Source organism: Mus pahari, chromosome 3 (assembly GCF_900095145.1).
Source record: "Mus pahari chromosome 3, PAHARI_EIJ_v1.1, whole genome shotgun sequence".
Classification (NCBI taxonomy): domain Eukaryota; kingdom Metazoa; phylum Chordata; class Mammalia; order Rodentia; family Muridae; genus Mus; species Mus pahari.
This window is the reverse complement of record NC_034592.1, coordinates 129751013-129758377: the sequence shown is the minus strand read 5'-3', so window position 1 is coordinate 129758377 and position 7365 is coordinate 129751013. Positions and strand designations below refer to the sequence as shown.

General features: G+C 43.7%; 1 pseudogene; it reads right to left on the bottom strand.

Moving 5' to 3' along the window:
• Positions 1-6153: 6153 nt before the first annotated feature.
• Positions 6154-7147, bottom strand: LOC110319158 (annotated as a pseudogene).
• Positions 7148-7365: the final 218 nt, after the last annotated feature.

The window sequence follows — 7365 nt, the reverse complement described above, 5'->3', positions numbered from 1 at the left end:
AGGCTCAAGGAACAGCGGGCATCCTTAGAGTCTCATCAACAGCCACATCACCGGTGGAAACTGGTTTTAGTTCTTACAGATTGAGACCTGTGGGTTAGGGACAAGAACACAGTTACATGTAGCAACGGGGCAGGGCCACACTGCAATTTCTTCCCATCACCTTCTTCCGCACCTCTTCTCTGACAAATAAAAACGTGAAGGACATCGGTTGATAGGGACACAGAGTATGTCCATGTGTGGTACCAGCTGAAACAAGGTCCTGCGGTAAAACCGGAAAAATTCACCTAAACTAGAAATATTAGGGATGGACTCGGGTATAAGCAAGCATTTGTCTTCCTGCTCTCTCACATCTTTTTTGTTGTTGTTGTTGTTGTTTTTATTTGATATTTTCTTTATTTACATTTCAAATGTTATCCCCTTTCCTGGTTTCCTCTCCAAAAACCCCCTATCCCCTCCCCCTCCCCCTGCTCCCCAACCTACCCACTTCTACTTCCTGGCCCAGGCATTCCCCTATATTGGGGCATAGAGCCATCACAGGACCAAGGGCCTCTTCTCCCACTGATGACAGACTAGGCCATCCTCTACTACATATGCAGCTAGATCATGAGTCCCACCATGTATTTTCTTTGGTTGGTGCTTTAGTTCCAGGGAGCTCTGGAGGTACTGGTTAGTTCATATTTTTGTTCCTCCTATGGGGCTGCAAACCCCTTCAGCTCCTTGGGTCCTTTCTCTAGCTCCTTCATTGGGGACCCTGTGCTCAGTCCAATGGATGGCTGTGAGCATCCACTTCTGAATTTCTCACATCTTTTAAGTGATGAAGAGACAAAGCAAAATATGCTTAAGAGCAAAATAGGGTGGTAGGAAAACTGTCAAGAAGTGTCAAGCGTCTGCAGAGGTTCAAGGTGGTGGGATAGAGTGGATACACAAGCCTATTGACAAAATGGAGTTCAGAGTTCCAGGAAAGGAGGACACAGAATGGCTGTTTGTGTTCAGACTCCAAGAAGCTCCAGCTCCTGTGTCAGCAAACCCAAGTGTGTGGTTGAGAGAACTGCCTAGCCACAGGGCTGAAGTCAAAGATCTCTCCCCCAAGCGTCAGCCGTTGATCTCTCCCCCTAGCCTGTTCTATCTTCTGATTCTCTGCCCTGAGAAAATCATATGGCATGTCTTCTGCCTCCCAGACAAGTGGAAGGGATGACAGAAATAAAGCCACACACCCCAGATTAAGCAAACCTTTCTAAAATTTCGAGTTACCCAGAGCCAAACCTTCCTCTCCCTGGCCTAACCTCTCCTTCTTTGCCTTTCTACTCTAAAGCAAATTCTACTGGCAAGTTCTGCCCCCAACCTGGAGCTCATATCCAACCAGTGCAGACAGTATCAGCACTGATGCACACCAGCTAACTCTAAATTTGGACCACTTCAACCCACAAGTGCCTGTGCACCTGCGTGCATATCTGTGTGTGTGTGTGTGTGTGTGTGTGTGTGTGTGTGTGTGTGTGTGTGTATCTATGTGTCTGTCTGTGAGCATCGGATATATGTGTATGCATCTATATACATCAAGGCTCAGCCTTAGATGCTGTTCCTTGGACACTGTTCACTCTTTTCTTGTTCTTTTCCTTTGTCTTTGTCTTTGTCTTTGTCTTTTATTACAAGCACTCACTGGTACTCCGAGCATTTTTTTCTTTTGTGGGTTCTGAGAATCAAACTCAGGCCCTCTTGCTTTCAAAGAAATCACTCTCCTGACAAGAGATGCCACATCAGGACCATCACTTCCTTTTTAGAACTTAACAGGTGCAGGGAGGATGCTAACTACCTGAAATATAAGATCCAAAGGAAAAAGAAACAAGAGACCCCAGAGAAATGGTCACCGAGTATCAAGACTTTAGAGAAAACATCTACATAGTATCCTTAGGGTCAACGAGGGAGTATCACACCTAATAAGCAAGAATAAAATGCTTTAAAAATGGAAGAAAGAACTTCGTAACTAAAAAACGTACTTTTGGATTTTAAAAATTAAATAGTCAGGGGGAGGTAAGATGAGCCAGCAGATAAAAATACTGCCAAGTCGATGATGTGAGTTCCATCCCCAGGTCCTACATGGTGGAGGGAGAAAACCAACTCTAATCTCCACACATAGGTTATGGCACACATACACCCCCACACATATATACATACATGCACACACACACACATACATACAGTTTTTAAAGAAGTGCAAGAATTTAAACATAATGTCAATGTAGTTTGCTAGAATACAGCATAAATAGACAGTAGCCGAAAAACACCACAGAGATCCAACCAGCTAAAATTATTTGGGGCAAAAGGGGTGTGTGACATACCATGACACACTATGGCTTCCATGGTGTACTGGCTGGTTTTGTGTATCAACTTGACACAAGCTGGAGTTATCACCAAGAAAGGAACCTCCCTTGAGGAAATGCCCCCATGAGACTCAGCTGTAAGGCTTAGTGATCAAGGGGGGGGGGGCTATCCCACTCAATGGGGGGAGGGCCTAGCCCACTATGGGTGGTGCCATCCCTGGGCTGGTAGTCTTGAGTTCTGTAAGAAAGCAAGCTGAGCAAGCCAGGGGAAGCAAGCCTTAGTAAGCAGCCTCCCTCCATGGCCTCTGCATCCACCCCTGCCTCCAAGTTTCTATCCTGTGTGAGTTCCTGTCCTGACCTCCTTGGGTGATGAACAGCAATGTGGAGGTATAACCTGAATAAACCCTTTCCTCCCCAACTTGTTTCTTAGTCCTGATGGTTTGTGCAGGAATAGAAATCCTGACTAAGGCAAATAGAAATCCTGACTAAGGCACATGGTAAGATTTTTGTTTCAGTTTGGTTTGGGTTTTTTTTTTTTAGGGTGTTGTGGTGTTTTCTTTTGTGAGAGAAGTTGCAAGGCTGAGGTTTAATATGGAGTACAAGAGAGATGAGCTTGGTTGGGGTGCATGATGTGAAATTCTCAAAGAATCAATGAAAAGTTTAAAAAGTAATAAAAATTAAAATTAAAACAAAGGTATGTATTCAATTATACGTGGTGTTATCTGTTAAGTCTTCAATAAGCAGGCTACAATCCATATGATCCTAACCACATTGATAAGGGACAGAGTAAGGGGTTAGGGGGCACAGATCTCCCAAAGAAAAGGAAAAAGAACAAATAGTTATGGGTGGATGGGGGGACTGAAATGGGAGGGTCAAACAAAGAGGGAAGAAAAAAGGGGGTAAGATAGAGAACATAAAGAGAGGCAGGTAAAACCAAGATACACTTGATAGGTTTATGGAACCCACTACATGGAGAAGTTTCTTAATATATATATATATATATATATATATATATATATATATATATATATGTGTGTGTGTGTGTGTGTGTGTGTGTGTGTATAAATTAAAGAACTCTAGATACAATCACTAAATGATGGGGAGACAAATCCCCAATTATGCATCTGTGACCACCAAATAAAACATCCAGTGCTGGAAATGGGTTATGTCTAAACAAGTCATTGGCCAAAAGGGCCCCATTGGAACCCCCCCCAAAAAAAACAAAAACAAAAACAAAAGAACCCGGACTATTGTCAAAGCTATTGTTTGCTCTCCACAAACTGATTGTAAGGCCCTATTGCTGAAGACAACACCTACATAACTCATTGAACATAGAGAAATCAGCTGGTGCCTTCACCCCTATCAACTAGTGTTCATGTTACTGGAAGGTGCTCAGGACACTACCAGAAGAGAAAGGTAAATACCAATCTAGCTACAAACCTTCAATCTCCAATGGTGACCTTCCTGCAAAATATGCCAGTGCAATAGTGGTGCAAATGATGTGGGAGTAACCACCCACTGTCTGCTTGGACAGACATGAGATAGATAGACCCCATGAGATAGAACCTGTGCCTGGCACTGCTCAAGTAGCCAAGAACATCACATTAGATAGACCATGGACATAGTCAAAACCAAAATGTTACTGGTCTACAAAAGGAACAAAGCAATAAAATAAGCCCTAAAGGACATTCTGCTATACCCCATATACCATAGGCTTAGCCATTACCAGAGGAGCTTCCTCCTGCAGTGGATGGGAGCAAATACAGAGATTCACAAGTGGGCAGCACAGGGCATGAGAGATCTTGGACTGCTCAGTCCTAAATGGGAGGTCTCCATCAAATCCCCTCCCCCCCCCCCCCAGAGCTCAGAAAGCTTTGTGGAAGATGAGGCAGAAAGATTGTAAGAGCTAAGTGAGACTGGAAGACACGGAGGAAACCAGGCCTTCTAGATACAACAGGGTCACATAGACTCACACAGACTGTGCACTTTCACAGGGCCTGCACAGGTCTAAGCCAGATGGGGTCCCAGCACTGAGAGGGGACGTAGACAACAGCCTCCAGCCCTAACCCAGAAGCTGTCTCCGACTGACAACTTCTCACACAGGAAAAAATCAGTTTGTTTTATCAACAGTCTCAATGGGTATACACACCGCACTTAAGTGCAGGTCCCATGCTCAGTAGTAGGTGGCCTGACCCAGAACTAACTCAGTGGTATTTCAGGAGGTTTTCAGTCACAAACTGCTCTGTCTGGGCGTTGGTTGTTTCTTTCTTTCGGTTTGGTTTGGTTTGGTTTGGTTTGGCTTTTTTAACCTTACAGGAGATTTTTGTTTATATATTATGGTTTCCAGCCTTGTGCTCTTATGGTGTGTGTGTGTGTGTGTGTGTGTGTGTGTGTGTATCTTATGCTTTAATCTCTGGGTTTTTTCCTATTTGTTTTGTCCTATTTTGTTTTGATTGGTTTGTTTATTTGTTTTAGTTACCCGGTTGTTTTCTAATGAGAGGTAGGGATTTGGGCGAGGAGGTGGACATGGTCTGGACAGCACTAGAGGAGAGGAATATAGTACATGAAAATCTATTTTCAATAAAAAACAAACATAAAGAAAGAAAAGGTTACCAAAGAATTTAATCCAAGTCTTCATGTTTAATAGTCCACAGTACCAGCAAAATGAATGGAAAGTGATTCCGCACTGTATAGACACTTTTGAAATGTTACATTATCAAGGATATAAAGGAAATATAAAATGCTTACAGATTTTTAAAAAAAAAATAGGTCATATACAAAGGATTAAGACCCAACTATCATTGACAAACCGAGGTACTATTAGACTGTGCTAAAAGCATTCAATCTCCTGTTGGAAAATTAATTTATTCGATTCTTCTACACTAGCATTACTCTGTGTAAGCATTTTATATGACACAAAACTAATAATAAGTCTGAGATAAATTAAACCTGTTTTAACCATACAAAGACTTGGAGAGCGAACCTCTCAGAGCTATTCCTATAGAAATCATCCAAGGCTGCGTCACAATAAAAGAATAAAAACTAGGAGAAGAGAATAGTGTGTAAAGAAAGTATAAAAGTAAAATTAATCCTGACATGCATATAAAAGGAAGTGCAAAGCTCAGAGTTACAGAGCAGGTTGAGAAAACCCCAATTAGAAAAAATTAGAAGTCCAAAATGTCTCCAAGAAGAAAGTACTGAAGAAAGACCTGCATGGGATGAGAGACATCAGCGCTTGTCTCGTGGAGCGACTCAGCAGAAGACAAGAAAAGTAAAAGAGAAACAAGTTTTGAGTAAGCTTAGGCTATGAGGCCAGCGGGGAAGGTGGTGTGCCTTCAAGCAAAGGATGGAGCTAGCCGGGAGACACCAGCCCTGAATGCTGGAAACCTTCTCTTTTGACTGATTTGAGAGTCTTGGCATTGAACTCCTGAAGAAAGAAATGCAAGCCAGCTTGGTCCTGCAGTTAAAGACATATAGATAGATAGATAGATAGATAGATAGATAGATAGATAGATAGATAGATAGATAGATAGATAGATAGATAGATATAATATCTGTGTTTAATTGCTGGTTTTCAACTTATTTATTTATTTATTTATTTATTTATTTATTTATTTATTTATTTATTTTGGTGCGGCGGATTTTATTGATAGTATTCAAGAGAGTAGGGAGGGCTCCCTAGGTCCCTCCTGTTATTATGGGGATCTGGGATCGAAATTGTGAGGTAGATAGATGCTCAATGTTGGGAGGCAGAGTTGTGATAGGAACTCCACAGCAACCGAGGGCCTCTTTCTTGCTCTCAGTGCCTTTGCTGGGGTGGGTGGTCCAGGGTTTCTTACTCCTTGGAGGCCACGTAGGCCATGAGGTCCACCACCCTGTTACTATAGCCATATTCCTTGTCACGCCAAGAAATGAGCTTTACAAAATTGTCATTGAGAGCAATGCCAGCCCCAGCATCAAAGGTGGAAGAGTGAGAGTTGCTGTTGGAGTTGCAGGAGACAACCTGGTACTCAGTGTAGCCCAGGATGCCCTTCAGTGGGCCCTCAGATGCCTGCTTCACCACCTTCTTGATGTCGTCATACTTGGCAGGTTTCTCCAGGCAGCATGTCAGATCCACAACAGATACATTGGGGGTAGGAACACGGAAGGCCATGCCAGTGAGCTTCCTGTTCAGCTCTGGGATGACCTTGCCCACAGCCTTGGCAGCACCAGTGGATGCAGGGATGATGTTCTGGGCAGCCCCACAGCCATCACACCACAGCTTTCCAGAGGGGCCATCCACAGTCTTCTGAGTGGCAGTGATGGTGTGGACTGTGGTCATGAGCCCTTCCATGATGCCAAAGTTGTCATGGATGACCTTGGTGGGGGGAGGGAGTAAGCAGTTGGTGGTGCGGGATGCATTGCTGACCATCTTGAGTGAGTTGTCATCTTTCTCATGGTTCACACCCATCACAAACATGATGGCATTGGCAGAAGAGGAGGAGATGATGACCCTTTTGGCCCCACCCTTAGAGTGGGCCCCAGCCTTCTCCATGGTGGTGAAGATACCAGTAGACTCCAGCACCACCCCATTTGTTTTTAGCGGGATATTGCTCCTGGAAGATGGTGATGGGCTTCCCGTTGATGACAAGCTTCCCATTCTCAGCCTTGACTGTGCCATTGAATTTGCCATGGGTAGAGTCATACTGGAACATGTAGACCATGTAGATGAGGTCAATGAAGGGGTCGTTGATGGCAACAATCTCCACTTTGCCATGTGGAGAGCAGAAGGCAGCCCTGGTAACCAGGTGCCCAATATGGCCAAATCCATTCACACCAACCTTCACCATTTTGTCTACGGGACGAAGCTGGCACCGCACAAAAAGATGTGGCTGTCTCTGGGACAGGGAGGAGCAGAAAACATTTTTCAACTTTTAAAATTAACTGATAGGACAAAAGCCAAAGGATTAAATTATGATTGTAAGATATAAATGTGAACTAAACACTGCAAATGTAATAGAAAGAAGAAGAAGGAAGAGGAGGAGGAAGAGGAGGAGGAGGAGGAGGA